At 35.9% G+C, this 24,394-nt stretch overlaps 1 long non-coding RNA gene across 3 annotated transcripts in view; it reads left to right on the plus strand.

Annotated features, from left to right (window-relative positions):
- Nucleotides 1-19,372, plus strand: part of LOC125699149 (uncharacterized) — a 44,046-nt gene extending 24,674 nt beyond the window's left edge. For 2 of the 3 annotated variants that reach the window (XR_007379458.1, XR_007379456.1), the window contains exons 2-4: nucleotides 4,858-4,908; nucleotides 12,166-12,250; nucleotides 17,523-18,701. This is a non-coding gene — a long non-coding RNA (uncharacterized LOC125699149). Of the gene's footprint in view, nucleotides 1-4,857; nucleotides 4,909-12,165; nucleotides 12,251-17,522; nucleotides 18,702-19,317 lie in introns of those variants that run through there. The other variant, XR_007379457.1, reaches the window with a different exon arrangement.
- The last annotated feature ends 5,022 nt before the right edge of the window (nucleotides 19,373-24,394 follow it).

Below are 24,394 nucleotides of genomic sequence, written 5' to 3' on the forward strand. Positions count from 1 at the left end.
GTTGTTCTGTTATCTCATACACTGAGATAGGAGATAGTGTAGGAACTCTAATGAGTTTACAAGCAACTGTTGTGCTTTGCAGTGTAGACAATGAACTTTAGTACAGTTGAGATATTTTTGCTTCATCAAGCTTTAAAAAACATAATCTTACGAGTGTTATCTTCCAATAGTTCATAATCCTGGAAGTATCATAGGGGACTTGCATGGTCATGTTTCTGAAAGATGCCTAAGCAAGCTGTTCTTGGGCAATCCAGCGGTGAAGAGGAAGGAGGGATCTTTGAACAAATAATTTGGTGAATGCCTTGAAGATAATGTTGCCCAGGATCTCAGCCACTGGAGTCTCACCATCTGCTTTATGAAGGAATGTTCTTTTAGCAGTTAGTTCATATTGCTACTTTTTTTTATCAAGATCATAGGGATTTAAGTAAACAGTGCTGTTTCTTACCAAGATGCATCCTCAGAACCTGTTGTTTTTTCTCTTATCTTTCTTACTTCCACGGCTCCAGACACTTGTAGTGCATGTGTCCAACTCAACAGCTGTACCATCTCCAACACTGCTACTGATTCGCTACTTTTTATTTGATACTCCTCAAAATCATAGTTCTTGCAAATATAACTCTTGTTCTTTTGCAGTCTATTTTACAGATTTCTTTCCTATTTTTTTCTGTATTTTCTGAGTTTTCTCTGCTAGTCTCTCACCACATTCTTCTTTGTCTGTGTCTATCATTTTCCAGCTGTATTGTGAAAGGAAAGGAAGATGTAAACCTTTATAAACCTCTGTATCATATTCTAAATGTCTAGGCTGAAAATTTATGCTGTAGAACATTGATGCAGGGAAGTCCTTAGAATTTGAACTTATGCATTTTGGATCTTGGCTTTATCACAAAGAAGCTCTGTTCTACTTGTCTGTAGAGTATTTACTGATTACCTAGTGCTGGAGAATAGAGTATGGAAAGAGATGTCTCATTATTTCATAAGGCTCCTTTGAAAATGAAGCACTGTGTAGTGGAATGCTTGTTTTCTCAAACTAGATTCTACCAAATATCTTAGCAGTAAGGAGAGCTTTGCCTTCCAATAATCCCGTAAGCAGAATCCTGACTTAATATGGCTTGTTATATAGGCTAAGGGAAAGAGATAAAAGAATAAATTGTTAAGATCAAGAGATCTTGCTTGACTATTTGTAATATCAACACACTTAAGTTTGAAATACAGCTCCCTAGTAGTATTCTAATGTTTTCCACTTTCTGTAGGATTTCAAAGCTGAATGTTTAGATTAGATCCAAAAACATACAGAGCTGTGCATTAGGTGACTTTTCTGCCAGTAGGGATGATTGGTGAGGATAGTGTAGGCAGATTTGAACTATCTTTGTGAGACTGAAAACAGTAACCAAGCCATTCTATAGGCAACAGTGATGTGGGTTTGTATTGTTTGAAACTATCCTCAGGCTATTCCTTATTGCACCTTCTTAATAGAAAAAGGGAGATTGGGGAATCAGCTCCTCTAAATTGTTTGCCTTTTTATGGTTTCTACCTTTTCCAGATGATCCTCCTGCTGCTGCCTGAAGGTAGGCAGGTTCCTGAGATATGTAACAACTTTACAGAGGTCAAACGATTTCAAAACCAAATAATTTTAACAAGAGAGCTAGCTCATAATATGTAATTTGATTTGAACTGAGGTCAACATTCTTGGGTGCAGAATTGACCCTTCCTTTCAGGGTTGGCCAGTATATTTTGAGTTATGTCATCACATCATTAATTCATCTGAAATGCGTTGTGCTTTAGTGAGACAAGTGATCGTAAGAATTCATCTTGTAATAGTGTGCAGTGCATAGAGATTCTCTGATCTTACTTCTTGAATAAGGGCCAAGTATTTGTGTAAGTATTGCTCCTTGAAGTTAAACTGCTGAGAATCTGGATTTTATATATATATTTTTTTTTACCTAAGGGTGATGAACATGGGTTCTATATATGTGCTTGTATGCTTATCAAGGAAGAGTCTGAAAATAACCTTTCTCCCTCTTTGCCTGACCTTTTTGTTTTGCCAGTGAAGTGCAAGTTTTTTTTAATTATAATTTTTTTAATTCCATGGAACATAAAAAATAGTATTTGTGATTGCCAGGTGTAGAAACACCTAATTTGTTAGGTTATTAAATAGGAAGGCTTTATCTTAAGATGTAACTTCTGGTCTGAGCCACCTAGGATGAGATGGAATGCCTTGCCTTATGGCTGTCACTAGTATTACTATTTAAAACAAAACCCCAAGACCAAAACAGAATGAAAAAAGAACAGAAAAAGACTTCTGCCTTTTCCTTACTTTTTTCTGTACTCATGATTGTTTGTAGGCACTGGGAAATATGGATAAACAAGGTGAGAACTGAGTTACAATCTGTAGTTGTAGATGACTTTCTGCAGTTATTCTGGCTGTTGGTTGTTACTTTTTCTTCATCACGTTCTTTCATTTAAAAGTAGAAAAAGAACAATAAAAAGGAAACCCTTAAAACCTATTAAAATAAATAAAAATCTCTCATAAACCTCCCATTGCAGTAGATGGTGAATGGGAAGAAAAAATTACTGTTGAGCACAAGACAAGTCATGGGAATGGATGAGGTTTTTCTTGGCTTTCATGACAAAAGCTCTAGACCACATCTGTGGACATTATTTTGTTGTTTTGGATGAGGATCCTGAAAGCAGGTACGTGGCTTTGTCAAACACTCAGGGTAGAATGAACTCCTTCAAATAAAGGAAGTATGAAGTTTTGGAGGTGGAACACAAGAAATACATAAGGAGGCTGTCTTTCTGGAGTTCTGAGATTAAATGTCAAAATCCACATCATGTGCTTTGGTGAAGGAGCCAGGACATTAAGGGTTTTTTCCTAGCAGGACTTTGACATGCTCATTTTGTTTTTATTCATTTGCTCCTAAATAAACTTAAATCTGCGTGGATACAAGAAAATAACAGATCTCTCAGAGGACTCCTTTACAGACTGAATGCTGAGGCTAGGAAAGGCAAGCACTTGAAGGCGTCCCAGGCATCTCTTTCCAGTTTTCTTCTCCAAATAGCGTGGAGCTGTGGAGCTGCCATTTGAACATAATGAATAGGGGTAAATCAAGTAATAGAGCTGTCTGCATCCACAGCCATATGGTTCTTATTCCCACAGGCTTGGCAACATCAATCAAATGTGAGTTAGAGAGACACGTTATACCTCTGTTGCATATCAGATAGATATTCAGGCATTACTAAATGTAAGTTGGTTTTAGAAGCTTGAAATGAGACAAAAGCATGGTAACAATGTAACTAGAAATTATTTGCTGTCCTTGATTAAGTGTATGTAACACAACCTGCCTCAGCTTCTCTCGCAGTACAAGTCAAAGGTTTGATTCTGGGGTGACTGAAAAAAAAAAAAAGGTATCAATAGGCAAATTAGCTGGAAAGAGATTCATAGTCTTCTAGCTTATGTTCTCATGCATATCTGGTGGACAAAGCTATCTTAGAAGAAATTTATCTGACCACTGAATCGTTTTCCTTTTGGAAGGTTGTGCAGAGGAAGTATAGGTGTGTAATGCTGCTGCTTCTACCTTACTCAAGAATGGCAGTCAGTATTTAGGTGACAGTGTGATGCAGCTGCCCTCGTTATACTGAAATACTTAAATCTTGTCTGTGGGTGTTTTTTTTTTTTTTTTTTTTTTTAGGAGATTAAAAACAGGTAGTTCATAATCTGAAAACATGTATAGGGCTTTTCCTGTATTTAACTATGACTTCCTGATGTAAAACTGTGTCTCTGCTACCAGATTACTGCTGTATTAGATTCAATAAAATGGGAATTCAGTTTACCAGCAGTTGCAAATTGTACTGATATATGTGAAATGTTTTAGTGAAAGGTCACCTGAATTTTGTCTCCGAGCACCACATCTAAGTGGATTTTAAACACAATCAGGGGTGGTGACTCAACCACCTCCCTGGGGAGAAGTTTTTCTTGATATCCAACCTAAACTTGAGTCTATGAGCATTAGAGGTTTGTGCTCCCCCAGTCATTCATTCTGGGAGGCTCCAAACTGGCAAAATAAAAATTTTTGGTGGCCTAGCTAAGATTTGGGTACCAGTTTGCCTGTTTTTGTTGTTGCTTAGTCTTTAGTCAGGTATCACACATGCTAGCTTCAAAGCTAGCCCCAAAACTGATATTTTATCATCTGCTACATAGATGTGGAATTACTATACCTACAATGTTGGGGTAGAATTTAGCTCCCAGTCATAGTTTGTCCATAGTTTGTTTGTTTGTCCAGCTTTATAAAAAGGACGAGTCTCCATTTTGTGTGTTTCAAGTGAATAATTTTTATTTTCTATAATGCGCTCTGCTTAATTCTCTGTAGTAGTAAGAAGGGTATTGTATGCAGTTTCTATGCAAAAAGACTTAGTGTCCTCATTTAATATTCCTCCTCTTGCTGTTATTTGTCCTTGCTCTTGGTTTTTGGCTGTTTACAATCTGACACTTTCTTCTGCTCCCAAAATGTAGTCTTAAAATAAACTAGTGACATGCAAAGGTCTCTTGGAGCCAAAAATGTATATACTTTTAGACATGGTAACAGCAGACAAAGTTGCTAAATTTACATCTTTGTTCTCCTGGAATGGTTAAAAAGTAGGGTTGCATTTAGATAACGTATAAAATATTTGCATTTCAATTCCCATGAAAAATGCAAGGGAAGGTTATAGCTAGTAAGAAAATACTGGTATAATATATAAATAAGTAGTTTGGGTGCTAATATGTTAGGTGATTTATTTATTGGTGTGTTCTTTGTTTTATCTGTTTGTTTTACTGTTGATTCGGTTTAGGTCATAACATTATTTCTTGATTTCTTGCAGGTGCAATTCCTTTCTCAGTGCCCAGTCCCACAAAGTATCGCTTCAGTCAAGGTCTGTGTTATTCAATTTTGTACAAATTACAGTAGATTTTGGGCAAGTAGCCATGAGTTATGATCTGAATTCAGAGTGTTATTACCCAAATACTAATGGAAAATTTCACATGATGTATTCTGTTTTCCTACACAGTAAATGTAAATTTACAAGGTAAATTCATAGCAAAATGAAATCTGAGCCCTAAGGAATATTTACTCTGAATGCAGAATGCTTATCTACTAGTTAGTTCAGATAAATGTTACATCTATACTGATATATGTGATATATACGTCTAGCTCTGTCAGTGAATATGTGACTTTATGTACTTATGATTACAGATGTATGTGTATGTATGTATGTTCACACCACTGCATCTCCATTTGGGTTTCAGATTAGGTTATGGGCAGTAATTCAAAACTGCAGTGGTTGAACTTTGTTCTCTAAACAAACAAAAGACTCCTGAACCCAGGAAAGCATGGAGATAGGATATTACAAGCATTCATAAATAAAATGGCTTGTTCCTGTTTTTTTGGTTTTTTTTAACCTATTTTACCTTTTATAAAGTATATTTGCATTTTATTTATGAAGAAGTAAATGCTTTCTCTGAGGTGATTATTGAGACAGCTGGTATTGCTCCCAGTGCCAAATCCAGAGCTTGCTTTTCAGACTGGAATGCTGATAATTGCATGCGAGGAAACCCCAACCCTCTTTTTTAAATTGTTGACTGTGGAGCTTAATGTCATTTTGAGTTGAAGGTTAGGCTTTTTTTTACCCCAGAACTAATTGTTACATTACTTCCTCTTTGCTTCCTCTTTGTCAATTATTTAATGTCTTCTTTTTTTCTGTAGGCTTCTTAAATCTTCTGATTAAACCAGGAAATGATTCTTTTTATATACTGAAGTCAATCAAGGAACAATTTGTGATGAGAAAATGAAAAAGCTGGAATCATGTTGTTAGGACTTCATTGAATTTATATAAAAAAAACTCTTGCTAACTCCATTTTAAACTACCTCAGTAGTTAAATAATTCCAGAAACTTGATCAAGAAAATTATTTTGTAAAAATAATCTCAGTGCTTAAAATGTTAAGACCCTTAAAATCTGAGAATTCAGTGTAAAGATGAAGGGCTTCGATATATTTTTACTTGCTGTAATGTAAATGAGGAAAAAATTAGGAACAAAATCAAGTTTTATGCTGCCATTCTTAATAGCTCATAAAAGATCTGTGACATCTCAGACTTGAATATATGAAGAGTTTCATTTTTTTTTTTTTGTCTAGACCTGGGTGAACTAGTCTAGAAATAATAAAATAAAGCAACAAAGAAATTGCACACAAAAAAGAAATACCCGAGTTGTTTTGCAAAGAGAAGAGCAGAGTAGAAAATTAAATACTTCAGCCATAGGTTTTTTGCCTTGCAGTGGTCACTGAGTTCTTTTTCATGGTTCTGAGTGTTCTGTTTCCTCTAACCAGAGCAACATCTAGTGGCTGGAAGATACCCAGCTCTGAAAATAGAGCAAAGTCCTGGTGTTTGGAGGGCAGGAGGCAGAGAGAGAGGCTTTCTGATCAAGCATGGAATAATTCCATAATGATGGCTGTAGGACTGCTATAATTCAGTTAAATGCTACAGTACATAATATTTTCTGCTGAATGATCTTATGTGTATTTGATTGCAAACTCCAGAGGAAGTCTTAAGCTCAATATCTCAGCATCTGAAGAAACACAATATGCAGCTTGATATGAGTAATATTAGAAATCAAGATATAAAGTTGCATGTGATATGATACTGTGGATTTTTGTAGGGCAGGTTTTGGCCCATGGAGGTACGGTTGACAGTTCCTTGAGAGGCAGTTCTAAGGGGCAGAGGGTCCAGAAGGGTTGAGCACTATTACAGAATAAGATGTAGGCACAGAAACACACTGTCCCTGTGTGCTGAGAGATGAGCCAGTGCAGAGAGCCCATCCTGGCTGAACGGAGTTTTTTCTGCAACTCTGGAAGAAAAAGAGTTTATGACCTTTCGAAGAAGGACAAAGATGTCCTGTGGCTAAGCAGGGAGGCAGGAAGCAGAATGAGGCCAGGAGAAGTGGTTAGCAACCTACCAATTATTCACCTGTACACCCACAGATCTGTTGGACTAGGTGGGATCTATCCAGGAGTTGTGGCAATGCTTTCCAAGCTGCTCAGAGTAATTTTTCAGCAGTCCTGGCTATCTGGGAGGTCCCATTTGACTGGAGGCTGGCAAACGTGATAATGCTCAAACAGGAAGGGTGGGAAGGAGGAGCACTGGAGTTACAGACCTGTCAGTCTGGCCTTAGGGCCAGGGAAGGTCTAGCAGCGGATCAGGTTAAGCCATCACATGGCATGCATGGCAGAAGTGGGTGCTCAGATCCAGTCAGCATGGAAATAAGAAAAGCAGGTCCTGCCTGACAAACCTGATCTTCTCTGGTGAGATGACCAGGTTCATGGACTGGGTCTGAAGTTTTGCATAAATTTTATGCATTACTTCACATCTGTGTGCTGCTTTTGGCCTTGATGGAATATATGAGAGCTGCTTATAATTCAGAATGGTTATCTCCTTTGTCCTTGGAATGCATTTCTTTTCTCAGTTAAGACTGTTGCAATTCAGTTGCTTACCTGTTTATCTAGACTGCCTATTTGTTTACATTAAAGAGAACCATCTTGCAAGTTCTTATGCTTCAGTTCTGTGCTGGTATGCAGTCACTATACATCTCCCACCAGCTCACAAAGATGTAGGCAGTTCCACTGGGGGAAGAGCTAGAAAATGACACTTGTACCCTGTTCTTGTTTGTTATTTTATCTGATATGACGTAGCCTTATCTGCTTGAGGTTGTAGACAGTCCTGTAGATTTTTGTGAAACAATTCACAAGAGTAAAATGCCTGCAAGACCATTTCAGTCTGTTTTTATCTTGGAACTTCTAGCATTTTTGCAGGATAAATGGCTAAGAATAGATTTTTAATATAACTTTTCTGAGTTCTTTTGAAAAAACCTTCCCAATGTCATGGTGGGAAGTGCTGAGTTGAGAAAGTTTAACCTCATTTCAGTACTGAAACTGGAAATGAGTTCTGTCCTCTTTGAATTGATTCCTGTTGTGTATATACAGATGCAGGTGTTGGCGATTCTGAAAATCTAGCCACACACAAAATATATCAAATCAAGACTTTTGAAGCTGTGTTTGATTCCCTTTTTAAAATAAGTTTGCTAATGAGGTGTAGTGTACCATGTAGTGTACCATGCTGACTACTGATAAGCAAGAAGCAGATGTATATTTTTCTTCTTTAGTCCAACTGTGACTTGTCAAGGGCTCTGTGAAATTAGCTCTTTGATTCTGAAAGTTTGCCCAATTACAGTTATGTGTAGCATAAAGCAGGAACCTCTTATTTAGAATTCTTTTGAGGAAATTTACATTTGGAGTAGTGGAACTATGGCTCTTGATCTACACTTAATTAATGCTGACAATGTTACATTCATTCAGCCAGATCTAAGCACAGAAATATGTAATTTTTATGCCAATTAGTCCAGTCAAGTGAGGTTAGCTAATGAAAGAGTATATTTAACTCAGGAAGAAATTGACTATTTGTTTTAAATAAGTTTTTTTAATTCCAGCCCGTCTCATCATTGTTGAACATACCATACTGATCTACACCTGGGAAGGTGCTACATGGTGGTGTGAAGATTTACATGTTTGTAATCTTGGGGCAAACAGAAATAAAATAACAGTCTGTGTTGTAAATTGATGGGAGCAGGTGATTTTAGTGGCTGGTGGCTGGGCAGCTTTGTTTTACTGTTGGTGCTAGCAGAGGAGAGGTCTGGTGAGCTCTGTGAAAGGTAAGAATGTGGAGTAGGTGTAGCTGCCAAATTTGATCATGAGCAGAGGGAAGCAGCATTACAAGACTGATTGGAAAAGGCTGGGAAGTTTTTTTGGCTGTGTTAGTGTTTTGTCAGGAGCAATTGTCTCATATTTACCTTCTGAGAATCTCTACATGCAGGATCGAAGTGGGAAGATGAAAGGGTGGAGAATGATAATCTGTGGGAAAGCTGAAGGTTCTATATGCTGGGTATTTGGGTTTGGGGTTAAGTAAATCTAGCCTGTGATAGACAAAAAGAAACTAAAGTGGAGAATCAGTCTGATCATTTTTACATAAATTAGTAGAGAAATCTATCTGTCATTTAAGTGGGGCTTGAATCTAGAAATGGCAGATGCTGTAGTATTATTTTCATGTGGTGTGTATGTGCTCTGGTCACATGGGTTGGTGTGCGTGCAACAGACCGCTAGTGTTTATGTTCACCTTTAGCAGGTAGTGATTTGTGATGGAGGAGTATTCTATTTCTTGACTTTGTATTTTATCATTCAATTTGTAGCTATGATAGAGAACTACTGTGTAAGTTGTGTGTAGCACATCTTTCAGATGGTTGGTAGGAGAAGAAAACCAGAAATAAAGCTACACTTTAAAACTGTAGTGAATTAAAACAATAGTGCTGGCTTCTGAGAGCAAATACTTGTGTAAAAAGATTGCCTCTGTTCCCTTACCACAGTCTAGAGACAAAATTAGAAAAAGATACAGCTTAATTAACGAAATAAAATGAAACCTAGCTGCTCCATGCATGCTATTTCCTGTTTGGTATCAAGCAACAGAAATTCACTTTAATAGTATCTATGTTAAACTATAGGCAATGCCAACTTAATGAATATGAGTTGTTTTCTGGAGATGGATATATATAGTATTTTCTTCCCCCTAATGAAAAGCTGTGCTCTGTTTTGTCCTGCAGTACTAAATGTTAGATGATTTGGAGTTTTCAGCAGAGGGATCTCCATGATCTGAAGCAGGCTGTTCCACCTATATCTGCTGAGCCTCAGAACTTGAAAAGGGCCTGAAGAGCCCTGAGGAAAGATGAGCAAAAGTCAGGAGAACTGTAATCATGGTTCTGTTTGTATGAAATTTATAGAGTGTACAGCTGCTTGAAGGAAATATAGTTGGAGGCTTTGCTGATCTCTGTGTCAGTTAGGTTGGATAAAAATTCTGTAAATAGAACAGAAACGTCAGGAAGGTTTTGCTAAACATCGTCTTGTTGTGTGCTCTTGTGCTAGCTGCTCAGATTGTGATTGATGCTGAGCAGCTATTGGGGCTGCCTGGCACTTCATGTATCCCTAGCGTAAAAGAAGCAGGACAGATATTGGCACTTGAAGTGTTAAGTGATTTGGAACAATTAGCAGTGAATTTCAGTTTGATTAAACAATTTCTGTATTTAGGTAGCTTGTGTAATGTGATTTTGATCACAGGGAAGTTTAAGAACAGTGTTACATGAGTTATGACATGTATTGCAACACTACAGTAACACCTTTCAGTCTGATTACAGTGTGGGATTGTAAGCAATGTTCATTTAGAATTTGATTTGAAGCAATGTCTTCCCAAACTCAGCTACCAGCAAGTTAGAAGAAAGTGGTTTCATTATAAACAGGCCTGTTTCTCCATTCATTTCCGTATAAAGCTAATTTGGATAAGAATAGAGGCCATGAAGTAGAGTATTTCAATTCAATTTAGTACTTCTTATCAGAAAATAAGCTGACTTGAAAACCCAAAAATAAAAACAAAGAATTCAGAAAACATTCTTTCAAGTACTTGCCAGATCTGATCAGCTATACAGTTACCTAAAGGAACTACATTGTATCTGAAGGATGAAGAATTAGACTTCAGAGAGGTGAAAATGCAAGATAGTAGGGCCAAAGTACTAAGTTATCTTTAACGATTTGTTGGAGTGATCAAATCTTTGCTATGCATTTTAGTACAGTATTTTCATTCTATTTCAAATTTTTCTGTGCTCAAATACTTATGGAGTTTTAATAGGAAAAATAACCTGGTTTCCCAATGACTAGCTATTAACACTTAAGGAATCATTACTATTCTCAAGAAATAGCTATCTTTTTCTCAAGTGTTAGCTTCCTGCAAGCAATCTTAGCTAATTAATCCTTGCTGCACTTCCGAGAATGGCTGCATTTACCTGTCTGATTAATGTTTCTGCAAGGATAGTATATTATGAAGGTAGGTTTATAAAGGTCATAATACGGGCAACAGTAACTTTGACAACAAAGTGAGCAAGGTATTCCAAGCATGCATAACAATATGAGAGATGACACTGACAGTCTTGTGAAAATGAAGTGGGTACTAGCAGTTACTAGGTAAGACTTCAAAAGGGGGGGGAGGAGAGGGGAGAGGTGAGAACCTGGCATTCATTAATTTCTTCTGTGTTTAGATGCCATTACTCTCAGTTCTGAATGTAAGTGCATGTACCTTGAACACCTTGAAACTATTGAAATGGAAGGCCAGAGGTTGTGTAAGTTTACCCTTTCAGTTAGTCTAGCATGGAAGAAGAGTGATTATCAGTTACAATGAGGAGAAAAAGCATGTTGGAAAATACTTAGCATAAAATAACAGCTCAGTAACCCGGTGTGTTGTGGTACATGGTGACATAATTCTTAAAGCAGGGAGATTTCTTGAAACTGGCCCACCCATCCATAGTGAAATAATATTTCTACTATTAAAAAAAAAATTGATATTTCATATATTTTGAAATAGCTTTTGTAGTAGTTCTCAAAATCTTGTTCATTGTGGATGCCGAGGCAAATGCTAATGAGGTTTGCATTTAGTTTCCAGCTTTGCTTCAGATTGTATAAACTTGAGGTATACTCCTGACAAAGTCACTTGGAAAGCAGAAACAGGCCAACTGTTATGAGTGCTAGTACTTTTTCCCAGCCTTGGTTTTGCTTCAGTTGTTTATAGCTTGCAGTCTTCACCTTAAAGCCATATAATGAAGTTTGGATCTCAGCTGAAGTAGCATTGGAAAAAACTGAGCTTAGATAATGGGAATTAGAGCTTCTATAACAGTACTGCAAATTAAAGTGTACACTAACACTTGTTTTTATTAATCCTTTGGGAAAAATGTGAGTTGGTGATCATAAAAACTGTCATTATTGGACTGGATACATTCTTGAGGAATAAGAGTTTGCAACAGGAAAGCAAGAACATTAAGAACAGTGTAAGAAACTGTACAGATTTCAGAGCTGCCCACCAGGATTGTACCAGAAGTTGCTTCTTCTAGTCAAAACTGTGCTAACTCCATTTCTAATGGAGACTTGTCTGCAGAAAATGTAACATGGAATGATGTTTTAAGTAGTTATTCATAGTAGACACTGTGCAAAGGAGCAGGGTCTGTGCTGGCAGTCCTGTGACTGAATATCTATACTTTTATTTTTCTTACAGATAAAATGTAACTGGCCTGAGCACAAGATCGTGTCATCATGCCACATCTGTCATTTGGAGTGTGAGAGGAATGTACCGTATTATGGTATGTGAAATTTGCTTGTTCTGCTTGCTTTCTGCAAGTTGTACATTGAAGATGTTAATAAGTGCTTCTTAAAATTAAAATGGGATTATAATAAAGGTGGTATTTGAAATTCTGCTGAAAGCTGCTCAGGTTTGTGATCTTTAGGTAAGTAGTTTTAATATAAAAGTGGAACTGAGGCAGTTATTTCCCCTCTTGTAGGATGATGTACAAAATAAAATTAATATACAGCAAACTGTCAATAGCTTGTTAGGCTGTTTCAGAACTGACAGTTTAGAAATGTCCATGACAATTCACAAATTCTTAAATGTTTTTTAATCGATTAAAGATTCTAAAATCTGATTTAACCTGCGATGTTTGTTCAACTGCAAATGGACAGATATCAATGTGCTAGGATAACATTTTCATTATTTGCTGAGTAGGCAACATTATTTTCAGTTTGTGGAAAATTAAAGATGGCACTTCTAAATCTCCTATCCTATAGATTGTTTACATGGCATAATGAAATGTTGCGTTGTGATACCAGATCTGATTATGTGCACTGACATCCTATGCTAATGCTGCCATATTTACGTACTGTTTAACATACATTAGTAATCTCTGTTTTCCCGGTATCATTCATTAACATATATGGGCTGCCCTAGATGCAGTGCTGTGTTTTTTCCTTAAGGTAACATTTTTACAGTTGTTGTATGCCATTTTAGTGCATTATGTACTGTGGTTCTTGACAGAATAAAATCATAGTTTCCAGATAATGTCCTGCAGTTCTAGATACAGTTGAGAAATATTGTATTATGTGGAACAAGAAAACAAAGAAATGAGGACTTCCTTGTTTGTTGGATCTTATCAGAACGTGCCTTTCTGAAGCTGATGGTTTCTTAAGCACCATGTTTGATATTTAAGCTTGTGAGAACCTATGGGCTGCTTTTCTTTGTTTTGAAAACCTTTAAATATGATTTCTCTCAATATTTTGGAACATCAGGAATATTTCTCAGAAGTGGGGAAAAGTGTATTATTTAATGCATGCACTGTATCTTTAACACTCTTATATTTTAACAGAATTTAATGTATTTGTATAAGCTGACTGTCACATCTACAGGTATCTCTTATCAGGGCATATTCCATTGTTCAACTGAAGTAAAAAATTGTATGATTCAGTTCCTATTCTTACACACACCTGATGAGGTCTGCTCAGCTACAATTTAACCAGGAAAAACATCAGGTGTAATTATTGGAAGATCACTTTTGTTCATTTTTATCTATAATAGCTCTGTTGGGGTAAGAAAAGTGACTAATCAAAGTAAAAGGCTGCTTAAGAATGAAGCAATATAAAGCTCATCAACAACAGAATTCAGTGATAGACCCCGAGGCAATTTCTAAGCTATTATAACTGCCTGTGGTGACTGCCAAGCTGCAGTAGCTAGAAAAATAACTTTCACAGTTTGATGTGAAGTCCTTTGTTTTTCTGGCATCTCTTCTCACTAAAAGGAGATATTGCGTAGCTAATGAAGTGCAGTAAGTAGTATAGTTACTGTGAAATTTTAACTAAATATATATATTCTAACAATCCTGTAATAGTGTTACTGTTGTGTTTATTCCTTTATGCTAGTTTGTGATATGCTTGAATTTTAAGAAGTGATAGGCTAAGGTGAAGAAAGCTAGTCTGAGAAAAGTGTTTATTGCATATCAGCATTTTATTATGATTAGAAATACTTGCAAATATATATAAAAAAATAAAATAAAAAGGTAACTGATGCGATACCCTGAGATTGTAAAAAGGTGATGTTTAAGACAAATAACACTTCCATTTCTTATGAAGTAGGCACTTCTGTTTTCTTTTATGCTATGAAGCAAACCAATTTTTTCTTAAAAAAAAAAAAACAACCAAAAAAACAAAAACAAAAAACCCAACCCTTTTCATAACAAAACTAAGTGTTATTTAGGATATATAAACTCTAAGTTTAGAATAATTAGTTTTTCAAAAATTCAATAGTACATAAAGATGGTAATGAAAATTGGAGTATATTGTACAAAATGTGAAGCACTTACAAAATGAAATAAAATCTTAGTTTTGCCATTTAATAAATGAAAGACTTTTAATCTAATTTTGAAAAGATATTGCAAGTGAGTTCATACAACACTTTGTTGTACAAGAGCTCTTTCCAGAGTTTGGCCTTTTACCTCATTCCTCCATTGATACGGTGGCAGGATGCTGTCCAATAAAAAGCACAGTAGTAGGTGGCCCAGATGATTTTGTCTTGAACTGTGTGGTATAAGCAGTGGCTAAAATGAGAGAACTACATTTAATAGTATAATTTGGTGACATCAACCTGTGAATATTTTACCTGGTAGGATAACATGAAGCCTTTCCATGCAGTGCTTATAGGTAAAGGGCTCTAAACAAACTAATAATGCCTGTCAAGGTCACAAAGCTGATGAGGATATCAGTTCAAAATGCAAACCAGTGTGATGCACAGCTGAGTAAAAGAAACATGTTTGGCATTTACTTTAACTTTTTGTACCTGAAATGGATGCAGTTTTTTCTAAAGTAGGTTCAATATAATTGAAGTTTCACATCAGTTGAAGTGCTGGTTTTAACATAAGCTTCATGAATGTTTTTATTCAAAATACTGTGCAAATTGACTGAAGCAAGTATGTTCATAGAATCATAGAGTCCTTAGAGTTGGGATGTCTAGTCCAACTCCCCTGCAGTGAACAGGGACACCACAGGTAGATCAGGTTGCCCAGGGCCTTATCCAGCCTCACCTTGAAAGTCTCCACAGACAGGGCATCAAGCACAACACCAGGCAACTTGTTCCAGTGCTTCACCACCCTCACTGTAAAGGATTTTTTCCTTATATCTAACCTAAATCTACCTCTTTGTGCTCGAAGCTATTTCTCTTTTTTCTATCACCACAAACCCTGCTGTAGAGTCTGTACCTTTCTGTCCTATGGCTCTCCTTTAGATACTGAAAGACTGCTATCAGGTCACTTCACAGCCTTCTCTTATCCAGGCCGAACAGCCACAGCTCTCTCAGCCTGTCCTCATTCCATTCCATGGATCGTTTTTGTGGTCTCCTCTGGACACACTCCAGCAGCTCTGTGTATTCTGTACTAAAAATTCCACATCTGGATGCAAATTATAAAGAACCAGTTCAGAGTGCTACATTTTTGAAGTGAAATACTAAGTTCCAAAGCAAATCTGGTAGGTCAGGTGCTCTTATTACTCTGTTTTCATGTGATCAGGGGACTTGGACCTCTGCTTGCCGCTTGGTGAACGTGTTTCCTAAAAGATTCTCTATATTTTCAGCTATTAGTTTGAGAAGCAATTTTCTTGAACATACTTAATATTTTCTCTTTACTAAATACAGGAGTCTGTACGAGAGGACTAGTATTTGGTATAGTAATAAAATGTCTTGTTTACCAGCTCAGACTGGTGGATAAACCTTCCTTTCAGTACACACACTGAAAGGTAAATTCTGTGAGAGTATGGATACTGAAGATTGCACAGAGCGATTGCCTCTGGACTTCATGATGCTCGATTGTAAGCATTCAAAAGCACATTGATTGTATGTTCCTTTTAGATTAGAATGGTATCAGTTAATGGATCATTAGATTACTAGCTTAAACAAATCCCATCTAATGCATTCTGTTCCTTTATGTACTCGTACCTTCAAACTCTTTGGGATGGGTAGCTTCCTCAGTGATAAATACAGCAGTACAGGTTGTGTTAGGACCCTGCTGATGAGTCACCGAACTCTTTCTCTTTTAAAGTTCTAGAAATTGCTTAAAACACAAAGGTAAAAGTTTAAAAGCTGTGTTTAAAATTTGGCACAGTGAGAGGGAATTTAATGGTATTTGAGAAATTCTTCTGATCTGTAGTAGAAACCAGCAGCTTTCTTGTGGGCTTCTCATTTTCTAAATATAAAAACCTACAGGATTGTTTCTGCTTGTACAGCATGATAACTTTGTTGAAGACATTCTTTTATCACCCTGTCAAGGTTTCATCTAAGTCACTTGGGTTACCAGCCTGTAGTATCTAAAATCAGCTCCATCTGAAGGCAGTGTTACCTATCTAAATTGGAGAAAAAATGAAACAAAGAATTTGTGATTGTTTGATATAGTCATCTTTTCTGTAATAAACACAAATTACTTTGCACAGAAGAATATATGAGGCTAAGCGGTGATCTGCTGTTTTCCATTATTTTCAGTTCTTGATTAGCTCTCAGAAAAACTCTGCAACACAAAGGAAATACAGTACACCAATCTTATGTGCCAGTAAAAGCAGTGGGTGCAAATCACAGCCAGTAATTTTGTAACAGTATTGACTCATGTCAAGCAATTTGATCTGAAGCTTTTCAATATGTGAGCTAACAGCTCTCACATTTATGCAGTATAATTTGGCTTGAATGTCCATGAATGCAGAACTCTATATATTCTTTCAGTATCTGCTTTTCGTATCAGCTGAGTTCTGCTTTCAATTTAGAGAAAATTCAGACTGTGGCTTTTTCTTCTTTTTTTTTTTTTTTTTTTTACAGTAAATATCATGCATCTCCAGAAGCCTACATGAAGGTAGTCCCTGTATTTCCTGGGCACAGTGACAGCAATTTTATCTGGATTTGGTAGAGCAGTAGGAATTTAGAACAGTGTTCTTGCATGCAGTTTCCAGAAATACTAATTTTAGCAGTCTATCTTAAAATGGCATCTCTTCTTTAGAGGAGTAGTTACCACTTTTGAGTTCCCTTCCATTTCTCTCAGGTCACTTGACAGTTTTACTGTGGCAACTTCTGTACCTAATTCTGTAACCTGTCACTTTTATACCTACTTTTTAGACTCCACCCTGAAGGTTTTAGCATAAAGAAATAGTAATGAAGTACTCAGAATCTCCTGTTGTGTTTCAGTATGCATAATGCATTACTAATGAGATTATGCAAGATTCTCACCCTGTGAAATCTCAGTATTACTAACAGAAGAGCACAAAATAATGTGATGGAATATGAACATTAAAGTATGGCAATACATACCAGAAAAATAATTATAATGCTAAAATTATTATTGTCAGAAGGGGAGAGTAGGCTGAGGAATAGCAATATACCTAATCAAGCATCTGCCTTTCACGGAAAAAAACAGAAGACCTGAATTCTTCCTAAACCTCTTTGAAATTGTGGCTGAATGTAAGGTGGTATCTTTGAATTTGCTGTATTTTTGCATTGCGGATTGCTCTCTCACTTGCTGCTCCTGCTAATGTTCCATATTTCTGTGTCTTTGTTGCTAGCTGTGGGACTCTGAGTGAACAAGCAGTAACATCTGACATGTAACTGTCATCTCATCCTCCACAGTTGAAGAGACTTAGCTACATTAAGAAAAAATGGTTTAACCGACGACTCAATGAGCCCTTTATATAAAACAACAATTGAGGGCTTGCTGTGTTGGATGTGCTTGCTATTTAAGAGTCTTGGTTCCACAGTTTCCAGCTTCTAACTCAGCCTTTACAAATGAATCTGCAGATCTGAAGTTTTTTGAATAAAATAAGACAGTTATAAGTTTTTATTGTTCAAACAAAGAGTAATTTAATATCTTGAAAGAAATTTACATTAGCTTGCTTTTAAACAAAACAAAAATAATAGCTGATAGCAACTTTGATTTGCAGAAAAGAAAAAACATGAGTTGTTATGACTGGAATAAAGAATACTTTAAACTCCTGCAAAAAGTACTCAGCATGAAGTGGGAGGCTCATGACCAATTCATCTATATTATTAGGAAAATGGTTCATTAGCCTGCCAGTGGGAGTTGCATCTAAGAAGCCTGTTGGACTCTGTGATCTGTGGACAAAGGAAAGAGCGGAATCACAAGTCTTTGCCTTTTATTGTAGTTAGAATTTATGTAGTAATGCAGACAATAGCTTTAATCTTGGCCAAGATTAAAATTACAGGAACAGCAAACAATTTTATTATAGCTTTTACAACATCATCAGTAGTAAAGCAGGTTTTGAAAGTTAAGTAATGATCTTGAAAGTAAAATAAATGTCTTTAAGTCTTTGTTGTTTTCCTTCAGTAAAACAAAATAAATGCATGAGGGTCAGAATATCAAGAATTTGATGACTTCATAGCAAAATTGTACTACCTCTACTCAACTGTGACTTGTACACAGATAATAGCAACTGAAGTTACAGCAGATTAAAGCTGCTATTACAGATGTAGGTTGCACAGAGTGATAGTTACTATTTATGGACATCTTTTTGCTTCAGAAAGTTTAGAGTCCTTATGAAGGTTAACTGATTTAAATCTTTTTAGAGATAATACTGCCTATCTGATCATTCATTGTTTTAGAAAAAGTCTTAGATTCATATAATCTTCAAGTATCTGTAATGTACATGTCTGTAACTGTCTGTTATCTGAGCTCTCCTTACAAGCAGTCAAGTATACACTTCTAGAAAACTGTTCTTGTAACATACTTCAGGCATTTTATCTCAAGATGGGATGAATTTCAGCTATGAGGTTTGTTTTTCTTCAGAAACTGTTAAGGAAGTCTTACTAAACTAATATTAAATAAATATTCTCTACTAAACATAAATTTTAAAAGTAGTTGCTTTAATTTATAAAATAAATTGTTGTGTAATATAGAAACATCCCTTAATGTTGTCAACATAAAAATTAAGCCTTTAATGATACTTAATGTGATCACAGCCACCATGCTGATTCTATGGATTGATCAATAGAAGTATGTCGTAGGGTTACTCGAGTACTTTACCACACGTTTTATGACTCAAATGCTGTTTTTCCTTTTTTTTTTTTTTTTAAGAAGATTTTTTTAAACGCATGAGTTGAATCTATTATCTTCACTTATACAGTAAATAGGAAAGGAAGATGGCGTGACCCCCTGAAGTGGAACAGAATTACAATTCTTTCTTTTAAAATCAATAACATGAATTTAGAGTCTGAAGAAAAATGGTTTGTTTAAAGCAGCTTTGGGAAGTTTCGTGCATAGTGTATCTTTATTGCGCTTCATGTAGAAAAAAGCCTTTGAGGGTTGCATCTGTAGGATTTATACAAAGATCTTTATTTGTACAGGTGCTACATTTTCTGCATTGAACTGCAGCTTTTTTGTACTTTTGTTTATTTGAGGTAAGTGTTTTATATAAAGGTTTACCATGTTTAGTTTCACCATCTAAAAAACACATTTTGACCTAAATTTTACTTTTGTCTTTCAATACTTCACTTTCCATTTGATGAGACTAAGCATATTTTAGCACAAGAATGAGAAAAAAGAACTTCTGTGTTATTTCATAGGAACATTTGTCAAATGTACTTGCTGATTTGTAGAACCCTTGCTGTAAGACAGCTCTTAGCAAATACTCCTTCCAGCTTTATAATAGCTACTGAATGACTAAAAAATTGTTTAAATCATATGCACTTAGTAAGAATGATGGATACATTTAGGCCTGCATACAGACTACTAGATTTTTTTTTTTTCTTCCTCATCCTTGACAAAACAAAAAGTCAATAAAAAGAAATACACAGCCCAAGTTTTGTTCTTTGTTAAAATAGTTAAACTCAATTTTTCCCTTTGTGTTTCTGAATTGAACTAGAGGGTAGAATTTTTCAAAGCGTGATTGATTCTGCTTTTATAATGGAATTAAAAGCTGTCTCACTTGAATAGTTTTTCTTCTGTAGAATCACCAGGGTTGGAAAAGACCTCCAAGATCATTTAGTCCACCTACCACCAATATTTCCCCACTAAACCACGTCCCTTAGTACAACTTCTAATCATTTCATGAACATCTCCAGGGATTGTGACTTCACCAACAGCCTGGGCAGCCTGTTCCAGCACCTGGTCACTCTTTCAGAAAAGAAATTTTTCCTAATAGCCAATCTGATCCTTCCTTGGTGCAACTTGAGGCCATTCCCACTTGCTTCTGTAGTCCTACTATATTCCCTTGTGCAGTGCCCTTAATCTACAATCTTTCAGTGGTGATATTATCTCCACTGATTCCTTAATAAAAATCTTGCAAAAGAATTAACTGAGGAGACTGAGTCGTACTGTTTGAATGGTTGTTGACGTTAATATTCTGCTCTGTGGCAGATCTCTTACAGTCATCCCCAAAACACATATTTCATACTTTCGTGACTTCATACAGATAGGCTTGCAGGTTTTTTTGCTAATGAAGGACAACATATGCAGTAGATGAACACAGATGTATTCTTAGGAGAAAGTGTTTAATCATAAAATACATGAAGGGTACTGGTTTTTATCTGCAACCCTGCACTGTGGAAGTAAGCACTGCTGTTAAAGTGCAACCAGAAATGATAAGGTGGTCAGCTGAAATACAAAGGAAAGGATTAGTTAAGATAAATCCATCAATGTTAAATCCATCAGTGTTAAATCCACCAAGTTATGCATGTGTTATTCTTTTTATTGTTCTGCGTTGTGCTTGTTTCTAACTATTAAATCATGCCAGATCAATAGATAGCTGGCAGATTATTCTTTTAGGATCCTCCTGTGTTGTAGATGCTGCCTTTTTTTGTATCTCTCTAACCTTACTGTCACATTAGTTGAGCCTTTGATGCATTACTCTATTGATCTATTACTCTAAGATATGTTCCTATTCTTGATTAGTGTAGGACTTTTTGATTAGTATAGAACAGTCTTTTCTAGCTTATCTTTCTAGTCAGCATATGTTGATTTGTGTACCACATGCTGGCAGTTTGCTTTTATAAAGCTATAAAGAAAAATCTTGGAAAAATAGAACAGAATGTTTTTTTGCCATGTAAATACGGAAGGAGAAGAGTAGTGATGGAGCAGAGAGAATATTTCTCTTCCAGGGTTGTAAGAAAGTAAGCATTGAGAAATTCCATCCGTAGTTCTGAACTAAAACATCTATGCTTCAACTGTGTGCTCAGGGGCATAAAAAGGTTGTGGCTTAGTGGGTTGGAGGTGCTTAAAGCACAGTAAATAGCTCACTGTTATTGAGATATTTATTTGAGCATAAACCTGGTTCTGCTGGTCCACTGAAGCTGTAGAAATTCAGAAGTCTGGGATTGTGTATGAGGCAAATTAATGTAGCTGTCAGTGAGGATGAGTTTCAGCCTGTGAAGAGCTTAAATCAGTCTTTGCCAAATCTGAAATGAAGTTGTAGATATCAGCTGTTTAACTACTACGTATCCATTAAGAAATTAATATCTAAGCTTTAAAGGGAATTCTAGAGGTGAAAAATTATGAAACTTCTGTGTAGTTGTGTCCTATTGACACCTATCTCTCCAACTAAGAGAGGAGGACATTAGACAGAGTAAGGTAGGTGTGTGGATAGCTCGTCTATTATAAACTGACCTAGAGGTGGTCTGTCTTCTGATGTTTGAAAGTGGGTCATTTTCATTCTATTACATTTTTGAAAGAGAAAGACGAAATCCTGAGGGTGGAAAAAGCCTGTGTAACAAGGTGCTATCTTGATACATGATTGCATCAGCTTTGTGACTGATCACATTAGCATTTACTCTGATTATTAGAACTGCTGTATAATTTGAAATGCATACCTTTCTAGTAGCTGAATTAACTTAATCAGCTGTAGTATAATTTTATACTGTAACATTTTTCATCTGCATTTTGAATCCCTAAATGCAAATCAAGGATTAGTCGCTTAAAGGAAGTGTGCGACTGCCTTTAACACACTTGAAAATGTTTGCCCTTACACATAGTCAGAATCTTACAGGATCAGGAGAGAAAAAGACAATTTTACAGTTAACTTATCTTTTGGAAATAACTGACATAAGTATGGTGAGAGATATTGGTATAAAATAGTGTAGCTATATGTTCACTTTGGTTTACTACAGCTGAGACACTGGCCCTTGTTGCTGGACTCCAAATGGCTGACAGGGACTGCACAAACCCATGGGTGCTGAAATAGTAGAAGAGAATACTGTCTGTCTCCTGGGTCTGCTGTAGGGCACTGCTTGCTGTAAAAGCTGAGTGAACCTCTGCATATTTCATGATTTAATTTTACCATCTTAGCTAATGTATGAGAGTATGTGATGTAACTTTATTCACAAGACTATAAGAAAAATATTAAGATAGTAAAAGTTGTGTCTCTTCATATGTAGCGCTACCTTGAAAAGACATCGATACTTCATGGCTTATTTGAGATTCTTAGAGGCAAACTCACCAGTGTTTAAAAAAAAACAAAAACAAACATGCCACCAAATTGCCATGCACTTAGAATACATGTGCTCACACACAAAGTTTAAATTTTAAAAGTAGTTCATTGAAACCTTTGAAGTTTAAATAGTACAACTGTATCAACCATTTTGAAGTCTGTTTAACTGTGTGGACTTCTTTGATAAACACTTCTAAATGTATTTTTTTTAATTTATTATTTGAAAGCAAGATCTCTAGCTTTTTGAGAGCTAGTTGGTAGTATGGAGATTATTACAAAACAAAAACAGAGAAAACACACCTAAGCTTTGTTGTTCTTTTCACTGAGGAAAGTAAGACAGCAATTGAAAATTAGCAGTAGGTTAAGCGTGGAAATTGTGCTTAATAAATACCCTAGAAAAATAAAAGGAGAAAAGAATTCAGTGGTTTAAAAAAAAAAAAGTAGTATTTATTTTAAAATACAATAGAGCAGAAGTGCATACCATTAATGTGTGTCTTTTTAAAGAAATGCGACCTCTGTGGTTAAATCCAATGTAACCATTTAATTTTTCAAGGCCCTAATGAATATCTGAATAGCAGCAGTTTTTTCGCTGAGACTTCTGGTACATTACTTTGTGATCATTAGGATTCCCTGAGGCAAACTCTTTCTGCAAGTAATGTGGGTGAAATTAGATGAAGAAAGCACTTGTTCTTTTAACCGTAACTCTTCTTGCCAGCCAATTCTCTCCCATTTTATTATATTACTACTTAAGGTATTTTTTTTTTTTTTTTTTTACTCTCACTTGCTACCTGTTTAATGCTTTATAAGAAGTCCAACAAAAATACAAGTAAATCATGTGCAATTCCCTGTTTTGCTCAGTATTCCCTGCCATTTCTTTAAGTAAACTTTTCAGGTTTCTTGCTAGTGAGCGTGTATTAGCAAGCATCTAACTCTTTTCAGCTTCAAAGTGAGACTGTGCTCAATGCCTCTTAAAAATGAATTAGGTGTTTTCCTAGGACAGGAATGAGATTTAGTGCTTCATAATTGATAGCTGCAATTTTTCTCTGGTCAGAGCTGAACCTTGTAAATTAGTATTACAAGGTCAATGATTCCAAACATCCACTTAGATGTTATTAAAAATTAAGAAAAAAGAATGTTTATCTTCATTTAGAAATTGCTGCAATTAGTAATCACCTTTGTTTATCAGCTTCATATTTATCATGAAGAATTTAATAGTAATCATTCTTGCTTCGGGGTCCCATGCAAGCTGCTCAGGGGAGTAGTTAAGCTGTGGCCATTTGGGAACTATCATTTAGTACAAATAGTGGAAAAAACAAACAAACAAACAAAACCAAAAAAAAAAAAAACCCAACAAAAACCACCTAAATTTAAAGGGATTTATTAAAACCAAAACCAAAGCCTCCCTGTGAGGGACTAGGAAGAAAAACAACAGGTGTCTCTTTGGAGGTGGAAAGTAAAAAATAGAAACTAACGGTCTCCATACTACTGATGCAGTTAGTTTCAGGACAGTAGCCAGTACTACACACAATAATTGTCAGAGCAACATTTACACTCTGTAAATATCCTGTGATTTCCAAAAGGTTCTTTTCTATGTTTTGTGTACTTGCAAAATACAAAGAGTTAAAGATCTTGGAAATTTTTTTTTAAAGCATTACAAAATAGAAGTGCTGATCATTCTATCAGGCAAAATGTCCTTTACTGATTTTCCTTCATGATGTTGTGATTGTTTTGCATGCATGAAGTGAACTCCTATTTTGTGTACTGTTAACTGTATATTTTGTATAACAACAAAATAAGTAAACAATTTGCATCTTGTATTTTAAATGGAAGAAGACACTAATAACATATTTTAAGCAAATACATACACTGCAAGACAAACTTTCTGAAAACTTATTTTCACTCTTTTCGTGATGCTTGATGTTATTTTACAATGTTAGAACTGCGTTTTATGTAAAATTCTATGTAATTTCTATCTCAAAATTATCAGAAGTACAGTGCGC

The sequence above is a fragment of the Lagopus muta genome, chromosome 12 (assembly GCF_023343835.1).
Source record: "Lagopus muta isolate bLagMut1 chromosome 12, bLagMut1 primary, whole genome shotgun sequence".
Classification (NCBI taxonomy): Eukaryota; Metazoa; Chordata; class Aves; order Galliformes; family Phasianidae; genus Lagopus; species Lagopus muta.